The following is a 12,576-nucleotide window of genomic DNA, read 5'->3' as shown; positions in this document are numbered from 1 at the left end:
CAGTTGTTTTTCCAATGAGATATTTCACATTATCTTCCATTTTTCCATTCTTCTGTCTTTGTTCTGTGATTTCTTAGTTTTGCATAAAGTCATTAGCCTCCATCTGTGCCATTCTAATTTTGAAAGAACTATTTTCTTCAGTGAGCTTTTGAATCTCCTTTTCCATTTGGCTAATTCTGCTTTTGAAAGCATTCTTTTCCTCATTGGCTTTTTGAACCTCTTTTGCCAATTGAGTTAGGCTAGTTTTCAAGGTGTTAATTTCTTCAACATTTTTTTGGGTCTCCTTTAGCAGGGAGCTGATCTGCTGTTCATGCTTTGACTTCATGTCTCTCATTTCTCTTCCCAGCCTTTCCTCTACCTCTCTAACTTGATTTTCAAAATTCTTTTTGAGCTCTTCCATGGCCTGAGCCCATTGGGTGGGCTGGGACACAGAAGCCTTGATTTCTGTGTCTTTGCCTGATGGTAAGCATTGTTCTTCCTCATCAGAAAGGAAGGGAGGAAATGCCTGTTCACCAAGGAAGTAACCTTCTATAGTCTTATTTCTTTTCCCTTTTCTGGGCATTTTCCCAGCCAGTGACTTGACCTCTGAATATTCTCTTCACACCCACCTCGCCTCCTGATCCTCCCAGCCAGTGTTTGGGGTCTGAGATTCAAATGCTGCTTCCAGCCTTAGGGCTTTTGTCGGGGGCAGGGCTGCTATTCAGTGTGAGATTAAGTTCAGGTGGTCAGGTTGGGGCAGGGCCACCTCTCAGGCTCAGTTCCCTCAGGGGGTTTATGCACAGACCTTCCACAATGGATCCAGGCTCCTGCCCCCTTGGGGAGCCCTGGTTTGCAGCCACCTCTCAGCTTCTACCTCCCCGGGGGGGGGACTGAGTTATGGGGGCACCCCACTCCCCTCTCAACCCGCCAAAGAAAGTCTCTCACCCACCCCATCACCCGTGTGTGGAGGGACTTGTGCCACCACTGGAGATCCTGTCCCTGAAGCCTGCTCGGATCTGTATCTCTCAGTGCTGCGGCCGTGGCAGGTCTGGGCTGGGCTCCGCGTCTGCAGAGCGACGGACCTTTTGCGAGAGGTTTGCAGGTCCCTCTGTGGGTGGAGGGACCCACGTGGCTGCTGGAGATCCCGTCCCTGAAGCCCGCTTGGATCTTTTCCTCTCGGTGTCGCGGCCGCGGCAGGGCTGCACTCAGCTCCCAGTCCTGGCGCCCAGTCCACAGCGCGAAGGACCCCCTGGGAGAGATTTGCAGGTCTCTCCTGAACAGAAATCTCCTTCGCTCCAATGTTCCGTGGCCTCTGGGTGCAGAATTCGCGGTGAGTTACTTCCCTGTAGCCATTCTATGGGTTGTGAGTTCAGAGCTATGTGTATGTGCGTCTTTCTACTCCGCCATCTTGGCTCCCTAGGATACCTTTAACTTATAATATTTATGCTGTTGTGAAAAAAGGAGAGGGCCACATGTCAATGACTTGCAGGAAATGTGATCGTAAAGATGGAGGAATAGACATTCTCTCTAATCTTCATGACCCTTAAAATTTGTACAAATAAGATTTTTAAGCAAGAGATACCTTAATTATAGGTGCCTTTGCAGTTGAAGAAACCAAAATATCTAACATAGCAACAATTTTTAAATGAACAGCAGAGAAGGCTAAATTCTAATACCTACTTATCTAATTAAGCAACTTGCCTCCCTCTCATCTGTCAGAGTAGCACACTGAGACCTATCTCTTCTGCTCTTGGATTCAATCAGCAGTATATCTGTTGCTAGCATGCTTTATCATTGCCCTCAACTTTCTATTCCATAGCAATTATGAGTAGAATCACAATTTTATTAATTTCCATTGGCCTCATGTGAAGGAGATGAAAGTATAGGAAGGCAAAGTATCCTCAGCTTTGGATGATATTTTCCTGTGAAGCGCTGTAAATCTAAAGAAGAGAAATCAATCCAGGAAACCAGTATAAGGGGCCTAAGAGATCATTTCACAAAATCTGAAAGAAAAAGGACTAGCATCCTGATGGGGTCAGTTTTGTCCAATCAAAAATCACTTTGGTAGGGACTTGAGGCAAAGAAAAGTGAATTCTCCAGTGTGGAAGGAGTCAGATGGTATTGAGTTCTGCACATGGATGTTTGCCATTAATAGGGAAAGGGTTAGATTATGAATTTTAAGAGAAATAAGAGAGCTTAGAGTGAAATTACCAAGTATTTCAGGAAGAGGAAAAATCAGATTAAAAATTTTAGCACATTCAGAGAACTCTATAAAAAACCATTAAAATAGAATGTAAGATGACCTGAAGGATGTAGAAACAATTCTAAACATCTGCAAGACAAAATGAATTAAAATAATACTGAAGCAAAGGATTCCATGTTTTCAAGAGTATACGGAACCAAAACAGAAATACAATAGAAATAAACCTTTTATTAATGGTGGTTAATTTTTCCACAGAAATAAGAGAACTAATTGAAAATACAAATATGTAGAAGTGATTAATCTTCTGAAATAAGAGAAATAAAAGCCCAATAACATTACAGGGACATATAATTTCTATACAAGCAAAAATATTTATCTCAAAAAACATAATTGCTAGAGATAATAATCTAAAGATTATTGATTTTTCAGAAAAGTATTATGAGTCAAGAAACCAAGCAATCATAATGCCTACAGGAGGGGTCTATTACACCAGACTCAGAGCTGAGAGCAGCCCACTGTGGGTCGCCGTAATTTCACAGATGGACTGGAGCAGACCTCAGGATATTGAATCATTGCACTTTGGTCTCCAGATTTCTCAACCCACAAATGCCAAAGACAGCTTCACTAAGAAAGCTCTCTCACCTGGATGAGAGAAGAACAAGGTCTGGCCCCAGCCCAAGCTCCAGCCCCAGGGCAGTGGCAGTCACTGCTGCAATGGCCAGATGCTTCTGGAGCTTTTAGCCTATGGACAGTGGGGGAATTGAGGGGTTGATCTGCATTACAGTCCTGGGGCAAGGTGGAAGGCTGGTATGGCAGAGCTGGTGATGGCTATGGAGAGGGAAGTCTACTCACAAAACAAGGACAGAAAAGAGTGCTTGTGGCTGGTCACAGAACTGAGTATAGGCCAGGAGAGGAGTAACACATCTCTTATGATCATGCCACTTTAGAGGAGCTGAGAATTTACAGGTCATTGGAGATATCTATGAAAGCAACTGCACAAAGCCTCTCAAACTTGGGGAAGTGCACACTCCACTTAACAAGTATTGCAGAAACAAAATCAAGATAACACCGGATATTAGGAACTTCTATACTAAGGGATCAGAGGGCTTGGAATAGGATATTCCAGAGGTCAAAGGAGATAGGAATAATATCAAGAATCACCTATCCAGCAAAACTGAGTATAATACTTCAGAGAGAAAATGGAATTTCAATGAAATAGAGGACTTTCAATCACTCTTGTTGAAAAGACCAGAATAGAAAATTTGGCTTTCAAATACAAGAATCAAGAGAAACAGGAAAATGTAAACAAGAAATAAAAGCTACAATGGACTTATTAAAGTTGCACTGTTTACATTCCTACATGGAAAGGTGATATTTGTAACTAATGAGACCTTTTTTCAGTATTAGGGTAGTTATAGGGAATGTATGTGTGTGTTTGTGTGTGTGTGTGTGTGTATGTGTGTGTGGTTGTGTGTATGTGTAGTTGTGTATGGGTATATATATATATATGTGTATATTATATATGTGCACATATGTGTATGTACATGAGTATATGTGTGTGCATATATATACATATAAAATAAAATTTACTGTTGAGTGCAATGTACTAGGAGGAAGAGAAAAGGAGATGTAGAATATTGCAAATCATCTCATATAAAAGAGGCAAGAAAGAGCTTTTACAATGGAGAGGAAGAGTGGGGAGATGAAAGGGAATAAGTGAGTCTTACTGTCATGGGATTTGGCTAATGGAGGGAATAACATATACTCAAATGGATATGGAAATCTATTTGACCTTGTAGGAAGGCAGGGGGGAAGGGCATAGGAGAGAGAAGATATTAAAAGGGACAGCAAATTAGGGAAAGTGATAATTAGAAGCAAATGCTATTGTGGGAGGACAGATCAAGAGAGAGAATGGAATAAATGGAGGGCAGGATAGAACAGAGGGAAATGTGGTTAGTCTTTCACAGCATGACTATTAAGAAAGTGCTTTGCATGGCTACACATGTATGACCTATATTGAACTGATTGCTTTCTTAATGAGGGTGGATGGGGAGAGAGGAAGGGAGAGAAATATGGAACTCAAAGTTTTAATAAAGAATGTTAAAAATTGCTTTTGCATGCAAATTTGAAATAAGATGTATAGACAGTGGAGTATGGAAATCTAATTTGCTCTACAGGAAAATAGAGAGAAGTGGTATGAAAGAAAGTGGGGTAATAGAAGGGAGGACAGACTCTTCAAGATACAGAGCCAAGATGGTGGAGTAAGAGTAACTACTCACCTAACTGTAAAACCAGCTCCTTCAGATACCTCCAAAAAGAGAATCTGAACAAATTTTAGAGTGGGAGAATCTAATAGGAGACAGAGTGTGGTAGATTTCCATCCCAGGACAGACTGGAAGTTCAACAGGAAGAATCGGTTGCATTGGACTGGAGGAGCACACAGTACACAGTGCATAGGATGTACCAGTGCAGACCCTGCCATAGCAAAGGCGAGAAGGAAGTGCAGGGCAGTCTAAAGCAGCAACAGCACTGTGCAATATGAAACATATCAGCTCAGGACAGGAGTCCAGTGGAACTGAGCAAGAGAACAACAGAATCGCAGGTAACTGCAGCAGCCACTCTTGAGACTATCAGCCCACAGATTAAATGTCTGCAAATTACCAACTTGAACTTCCAGGAGTCAAGATGATGGAGTGACTGGTAAATGCTATCCCTCTCCCTTGTTGACCTTGAAAAACCCAAAGAATATTTCCCCAGGAAGAATTCAGGAACAATGAAATCAGCTGAAGGGTAAACAGTTTCTTAACTTGTGAGGCTAGGAAAATCGCAAAGGTGGGGAGTCCCTCTTGCTGTGACTGAATGGGACCAGTGCAGGACCAGAGCAGTTCCAGAGAGCCCAACCTCAGCAAACTGGGAGGAGATCCTGAGCCCCAGGGGGATGGAGGCCATAATGCTCAACAGCAGGACCCAGGCCTACCTCAGCACAGCCAGGGGAATTGGAAAGACACTAGCACAAACGAGGTTCACCAATCACTGAGCTTGCCTGTGATCAGGGGAGGACACCTCCTGTGATGAGGCCACCTATCCCACACTTAAGGCAGCTAGTTCCAGGGTAACTCTGGGGAATCTCAGAAAGATTTCGCTTGGCCTTTGCTTTGGAACACCAGCCAGATCAGCACCAGGTAAGCTACAGCATTCTACATTCTAGCTGAAAGAAGCAGGGGCCGTAATACACAAAGCCTCAAGTTCTAAGCAGAAGAACCATGGGACAGAGTCCCCTGTGCCTCAGAAGCAGAGATCAACTTTAAAAGTCAGGAAAAGGGTGATCAGCATGAGCAAGAAGCAAACAAGAAAAGATAGGACAATGGAATCATTCTATGGGGACAAAGACCAAAACACAAATACCAAAGAGGTCAGCATTGAGAATGTACTCCCATCTGAAACTTGAGAAGGGAAAAGAGCTGGTGTCAAGACCAAAGAGTATTATTGGAAGAGCTCAGGAAGGATTTTGAAAGCCAAATTAGGAAAGTAGAAGAAAAATTGGCCAATGATTTTAAAAATATGGAAAAAGAATTCACTGAAGAGAACAGCTCCTTAAACAGGAAAATTGGACAAATAGAAAAAAGAAGTACAAAACTAACTGGAGAAAGTACTTCCTTAAAAGGAACAATTGGGCAAATGGAAAAGGAGATGCAAAAGTTAATTAAACAAAACAATCTATTAAAAGTTAGAAGTGGACAAGTAGAAGCTAATGACTCTATGAGACATGAAGAATCAGTCAAGCAGAATCTAAAGAATGAAAAAATAGAAGAAATAGAAGAAAATATAATTTATATATATATTAGTGTATATATATATACATATATACATATATATATATACATATATATGTGTGTATAGATAGATAGATAGATAGATAGATAGATAGATAGATAGATAGATAGATAGATAGATAGATAGATATAGGTCTCAAAAAGAGATCCAGGGGAGAAAAATCTAAGAATTATTGGTCTACCAGAAAGCCATGATAAAAGAAGAGCCTGGACAATATCTTCCAAGAAATCATCAAGGAAAAAGTGCCTAGAAGTCCTAGATTCACAGCACAAAATAGTCACGGAAAGAATCCACCTTTCACCTCCTGAAAGGGACTCCAAACTGAAAACACCAAGGAAATGTCGTTGCCTAATTCCAGATCTATCAAGTGGAGGAGAAAAACTACAATCAGAATCACACAGGACACTGCAGCTTCTACATTAAAAGATGGGAGGGATTGGAATATGATATTCTGTAAGGTAAAGGAGTTGGGACTACAACCAATGATCAATTACCTTGTAAAACTGAGCATAATATTTGAGGAAATGATGTGCACCTTTAATGAAATAAGGGATTTCCAGAACTTCTTGATAAAAAGACCAGAGCTCAATAAAAAAAAAAAAAATTCATCCTTCAAACACAAGTCTCAAGAGAGGCATAAAAATGTAAACGGGAAAAATATGTCATTCAACATGGGCAAATAATTTGCATTCCTATAAGGGAAGATGATATTTGTTAATTTTGAAAACTGTATGTTTATTATACTACTTGAAAGGAATATATATACATATATATATATATGTAGAGAGAGAGAGAGAGAGAGAGAGAGAGAGAGAGAGAGAGAGAGAGAGAGAGAAAGAGAGAGAGAGAAGGTATAAATTAAATGATGTGATGATAAAATGTGATTTAAGGGTACAAAGGGATTGTAATAGGAGATGTGAAAAAGAAGTGGCATAAAATTTTAAATTACATCACAGGAAGAAGCACACAAATATATTAGAGTAGAAGGAAAGAGGGGAGGGAGATGAGAATGGATTGAGATTTACTCTCATCTGATTTGGTTCAAGAAGGGAATAACAAATTCAGTTAATAAATATAACTAGCTCTATAAGCAGTAAGAGGGGAAAGAGGAAAGAAGACCGAAGGGAGAATAAAAGGGAGGGAAAAAATAGTAAGAGAAAAGAGGAGCAAAAGAGAGGAGGGCTGAAGGAAAAGAGGGAAGACTGAGGGAGGCAGGGTCAAAAATTAAAACTTTATTGTGGAAGGGAAAGGAGAAAGGAGAACTAAAAACATCAATGTGGGGAATGAAGGTGGAAGAAAAGACACAAAGAGTACTCAGAAGAATGGATTCAGAAAATCCTGTAAAGAGAAGCATGAACTGATGCTGAGTGAAGTGAGCAGGATCAGGAGAACTTTGTACACAATAACAACAATATTGTGCAATGACCAACTTTGTTAGACTTAGATCTTCTGGTTCTTCTTCTCAATGCAATGATTTAAGACAATTCCAAAAGATGTGGAAGGAAACTGCCATCTGTATCTAAAGAAAGAACTATGGAGTCTGAATGCAAATTGAAGCATACTATTTTCTCTCTCTTTCTGTTCTTTTTCTTTCTTTTTTCATAACATGATTAATGTGGACATATGTTTAATATGGTCATACATGTATACTCTATATTAGATTACATGCCATCTTTTTAAAAAATTATTTTGTTTTCAGCTTTCCACTATCACTTCCACATATCTTATATTTTTCTCCTCACTGCCCTTCCCTCCCCCCTCCTCCCTGCTCCCTCCCCAAGACTACATGCAATCTTCTGTAAGTTCTACACATACATTCTTATTAAATACGTTTTCACCTTAATCATGTTGCATAGAAGAATTGAAATGGGAGGGGCAGGGCCAAGATGGCGGACTAGGAAGACACACTTAAGCAGGGTCTCACCACACAGCCCACAAAATACCTGTAGAGAGGGACTCTCAACAAATTCTGGAGCAGCAGAAGTTGAGAACAACAGAGTGGAGGAGGTTTCCAGCCCAGGGTGACCTGAAAGGCCAACAGAAGTGTTGGTTGCACCAGACGCTGAGTGGAGCCCAGCCCAGCCTTGGCCGTGTGACTCGAAAAGACTCTGAGAGTAGTACACCTCAGTGGCAGAATCTCCAATCACATTAGCAGGCCTCAGATCCCTCAGCCCACAGGCACCAAAGGTTAGTGATGGGGTTTAATCAATTGGCTAGGAAGGGAGAAGGGCTTTCCCATAGCTCCAGCAGCAGGCAGCAGCCACAGAGCCTGCACAGCAGTCCGTACAGAAACTCCATTGTTGGAGCGTAAAAAACCTTGGGGGCATTGAAGAGCTGAGTCTTACCTCAGCCCTGGGTGGAGGTCCTGGGAGAACTGGTCTTTGTCTCACACTGAATAGCAGCCCTGCCCATCCAGCTTATCTGAAAATCAGCCCCCAGTGCTGACTTGGTAAAACTGGAGGATAGGTGGCTGTGGAGAGGTAACTGCGAATATTCTGGGCATAAAAATCCCTCTCTTTGTCTAGACCAGTACATGCTTGATCGTACCACCTTGGAGAAACTGAGATCTCACAGATTCCCAGAGTATACCCTACTCTTGACAAAGGACCCAAAAGTCAAGTAACTGGTTGGGAAAAAAAGGGAAAAAAAAATAAGGCCATAGAAGGTTACTTTTTTGGTGAACAGATATCTCCTCCCATCCTTTCTGATGAGGAAGAACAATGCTTACCATCTGGGAAAGATATAAAAGTCAAGGCTTCTGTATCCCAAACATCCAAAATAAATATTCAATGGACTCAGGCCATGGAAGGGCTCAAAAAAGATTTTGAAAATCAAGTTAGAGCGGTGAAGGAAAAACTGGGAAGAGAAATGAGAGAGATGCAAGAAAAGCATGAAAAGCAGGTCAACACCTTGCTAAAGGAGACCCAAAAAATGCTGAAGAAAATAACACCTTTAAAAATAGGTTAACTCAATTGGCAAAAGAGGTTCAAAAAGCCAATGAGGAGAAGAATGCTTTAAAAAACAGAATTAGCCAAATGGAAAAGGAGATCCAAAAGCTCACTGAAGAAAATAGTTCTTTCAAAATTAGAATGGAACAGATGGAGGCTAATAACTTTATGAGAAACTAAGAAATCACAAAACAAAACCAAAAGAATGAAAAAATGAAAGATAATGTGAAATATCTCATTGGAAAAACAACTAACCTGGAAAATAGACCCAGGAGAGACAATTTAAAAATTATGGGACTAACTGAAGTCATGATCAAAAAAAGAGCCTAGACATCATCTTTCATGAAATTATCAAGGAAAACTGCCCTGATATTCTAGAACCAGAGGGCAAAATAAATATTGAAACAATCCACCAATCACCACCTGAAAGAGATCCAAAAAGGGAAACTAATAGGAACATTGTGGCCAAATTCCAGAGTTCCCTGGTCAAGGAGAAAATATTGCAAGCAGCTAAAAGGAAACAATTCAAGTATTGTGGAAATACAATCAAAATAACACAAGATCTAGTGTTGTATATTGTCAAAAGCTTTTTCTGCATCTATGGAGACAATCATGTTGTTTCTTTTAAGTTTGTTGTTGATATGATCGATGATGCTAATTGTTTTCCTATTATTGAACCAACCCTGCATTCCTGGGTATAAATCCTACCTGATCATAACGTAATATTCTTGTGATAAGTTGCTGTATTCTTTTTGCTACTATCTTATTTAAATTTTTTGCATCTTTATTCATTAGACAAATTGGTCTATAAATTTCTTTTCTGTTTTGGCTCTTACTGGTTTAGGTATCAGAACCATATTTGTACCATATAAAGAATTTGGTAGGGCTCCTTCTTCACCCGTTTTCCCAAGTAATCTATGTAGTATTACAGTTAATTGTTCTTTGAATATTTGATAGAATTCACTTGTGAATTAATCTGGCTCTGGATGGCACTACTAACAGCAGCTGCAGTTCCCAGACCCCTCAACCCACAAATGCCAGAGCCAGCTTCAAAGGACAGTGAGAAAGCTCTTTCACCTGGGTGAGAAGGCAACAGGGTCCTCCTGCCCTAGCCATTGCCCCAGGTGTTCCAGCACCCACTTTTGCAGCCTTCAGCCTAAAGCCCCTGGAGGAATCGAGCTGCTGATCTGGTTCTCAGCCCTGAGTGTTGGCCTTGGGGTGAGGAGTAGCACTGGCCTGGTGGAGCTGATGGAGGCTGTGGAGAGGGAATTCTACTCTCAGCTCCTGGGCAGAAACAACTTGCAGTAGCTCACAGACCAGAGTACAGGCCAGGAGAGGAGAAAACTCATCTCACTTGATTGCCCCATATTGGAAGAGCTGAGAACTTTCAGGTCCCCAGAGTATACCCTCCTCTTGACAAAGGACTCAAAAGTCAAGTGAATGGCTGGAAAAATGCCCCAAAAAGGGGAAAAATAAGACTATAGAAGGTTAATTTTTTGGTGAACAGGTATTTTATTCCATCCTTTCAATTGAGGAAGAATCATGTATACCATCAGAGAAAGATATAAAAGTCAAGGCTTTAGCATCCAAAACCTTGAAAATAAATGTGCAATGGTCTCAAACCATGGAAGAGCTCAAAAAGGATTTTGAAAATCAAGTAAGAGAGGTGGAGGGAAAATTGGGAAAAAAATGAGAGCTATGCAAGAAAATCATGGAAAGCAAGTCAACAGCTTGCTAGAGGAGACCCAAAAATATGTTGAAGAAAATAACACATTTAAAAATAGACTAACTCGAATGGCAAAAGAGGTCCAAAAAGCCAACAGGGAGAAGAATACTTTAAAAAGCAGAATTAACTAAATGGGAAAGAAGGTTCACTGAAGAAAATAGTTCTTTAAAAATTAGAATGGAGAAGATGGAAGCTAATGACTTTATGAGAAACCAAGAAATTACAAAACTACAGGGCCAGGCCCTGCCACTACTGCTGTACTCGTTGTTATGGCTGTCCTGCCTCTGGAGCTGCTGCTGTAATACCGTTGGAGAACATGGAGGATGATGACCTGTCCATGAACCTGGACCTGTGCATCGCACAGTTGCTCTTCCTGCTCATCCTGCCTGAGAATAGTGAGGATGTGATGGCGCACAATGAGCTCATGGCAGCCATATGCTACAACAATATGGCCCCTTCTTACAAAACCTTATGTAAGTCTCTGCACTGGCAGATGGACACAGAGCTGCTCAATAAAATGAAGAAAGTGAATGAAGAAGAGTTGAAACATTTGGACGATGAGCTGGAAGATGCAGAAAAAAATCTGAGGCAGAATGAGATCTGAGATGTGATACTGGCCAAGGATGAGTATTTGTGCCACATCAGGGACAAGGATGGAGCTTTAACTGACTTTTGAAAGATATATGACAAGACTGTGGCTCTGGGTCACTAATTGGATATTGTATTCTCCCTCCTAAGAATTTGCTTATTTTATATGGATAATGATCTCATCACACAAAACACTGAGAAGGCTAAAAGCCTAATAGAAGAAAGAGGTGACTGGGACAGGAGAAATCATCTAAAGGTGTATCACGGTCTTTACTGTGTTGCCACTCCATTAAGCAGGCAGCTGAACTATTCCTTGACACTATTTCAACATTTACATCCTATGAACTGATGGATTACAAAATATTTCTAACATAAACTGTCTATGTCAGCATGATTGCTTTAGAAAGACCTGATCACAGGGAAAAAGTTATTGAAGGAGCAGAAATTCTGGAAGTCTTGCACAGCCTACCCACAGTTTGACAGTACCTCTTTTCACTATTTCAATGGCCTTATTCAGTCTTCTTTCAGTCATTGGCAATTGTGGAGCAGGAGATCAAGAAGGACTGGCTCCTTGCTCCTCATTATTGATACTATGTGTGGGAGATGAGAATCCATGCCTACAGCCAGCTCCTGCAGTCCTACAGGTAGCTGACATTGAGCCACATGGTCGAAGCTTTTGCAGTTGGCATGGAGTTCACTGACCAGGAACTTTCCAGATTTATTGCAGCTGGGAGACTACACTGAAAAACAGATAAAATAAATGTAACTGTGGAAACCAACAGACCAGATAATAAGAACTGGCAGTACCATGAAACTATCAAGAAGTGAGATCTGCTGTTAATCGAGTTCAGAAACTTTCTTACATAATTAATATGTAAGGCTCCAGGAAAGCATATACATACAAGGGGAAATGGGATAGTTTATAAAAATGTTTTAGACATCTTCTGACCATCTTGTTAGAATACAGATGCTCCTCAGTGATAAAGACTTGGAAATTTTATAGTCCACTTCATTATGTAAACAATTCAATTGTAAACTATAAAGAATACAGTTTTGGTTTAAAAAGATAAAAAATAAGAAAATAAAAATAATTAGAATGGAGCACATGGAAGCTAATGATTTCATGAGAAATCAAGAAATTACAAAACACAACCAAAAGAATGAAAAAGTAGAAGACAATATGAAATATCTAATTGGAAAAACAACTGACTTGGAAAATAGATCCAGGAGAGACAATTTAAAAATTACAAGACTACCTGAAAGTCATGATCACAAATAGAGCCTAGCAATCATTTTTC

The 12,576-nt window shown here is 40.4% G+C and overlaps 1 pseudogene; it reads left to right on the top strand.

Annotated features, from left to right (window-relative positions):
- The first annotated feature begins 4,720 nt into the window (after window positions 1-4,720).
- LOC140518822 (26S proteasome non-ATPase regulatory subunit 6 pseudogene) lies at window positions 4,721-12,156 on the top strand (annotated as a pseudogene).
- Window positions 12,157-12,576: the final 420 nt, after the last annotated feature.

This window comes from Notamacropus eugenii, chromosome 1, assembly GCF_028372415.1.
Source record: "Notamacropus eugenii isolate mMacEug1 chromosome 1, mMacEug1.pri_v2, whole genome shotgun sequence".
In the NCBI taxonomy this organism is placed as follows: Eukaryota; Metazoa; Chordata; class Mammalia; order Diprotodontia; family Macropodidae; genus Notamacropus; species Notamacropus eugenii.
This window is presented reverse-complemented; position numbering and strand designations above follow the sequence as displayed.